Below are 449 nucleotides of genomic sequence, written 5' to 3' on the forward strand. Positions count from 1 at the left end.
GAATGTATGCTTGAACAGTGCATATGTCTTTTGAATTTGTTGTTTTAAGAATGTTAAAATTGTTGGCTCTTGAAAGAATGATGGAAAAGGAGAACTGTTATTAAGGATCTGAAAAATCATCAAAGTGATTCTTGAAGCAAGAAAAAGCAGTGAATACAAAAAAAAAAGAAGAAAAAAACGAAAAGAAAAGAAAGAGGAAAAGAAAAGAAAATATAAAGTTGTGATCCAAGGCAAAAAGAGTGTGCTTAAGAACCCTGGACACCTCTAATTGGGGACTCTAGCAAAGCTGAGTCACAATCTGAAAAGGTTCACCCAATTATGTGTCTGTGGCATGTATGTATCCGGTGCTAATACTGGAAAACAGAGTGCTTTGGGCCACAGCCAAGACTCATACACTAGCTATGTTCAAGAATCATTATACTTAACTAGGAGAATCAATAACACTATCT

The sequence above is a fragment of the Arachis duranensis genome, chromosome 9 (assembly GCF_000817695.3).
Source record: "Arachis duranensis cultivar V14167 chromosome 9, aradu.V14167.gnm2.J7QH, whole genome shotgun sequence".
Classification (NCBI taxonomy): Eukaryota; Viridiplantae; Streptophyta; class Magnoliopsida; order Fabales; family Fabaceae; genus Arachis; species Arachis duranensis.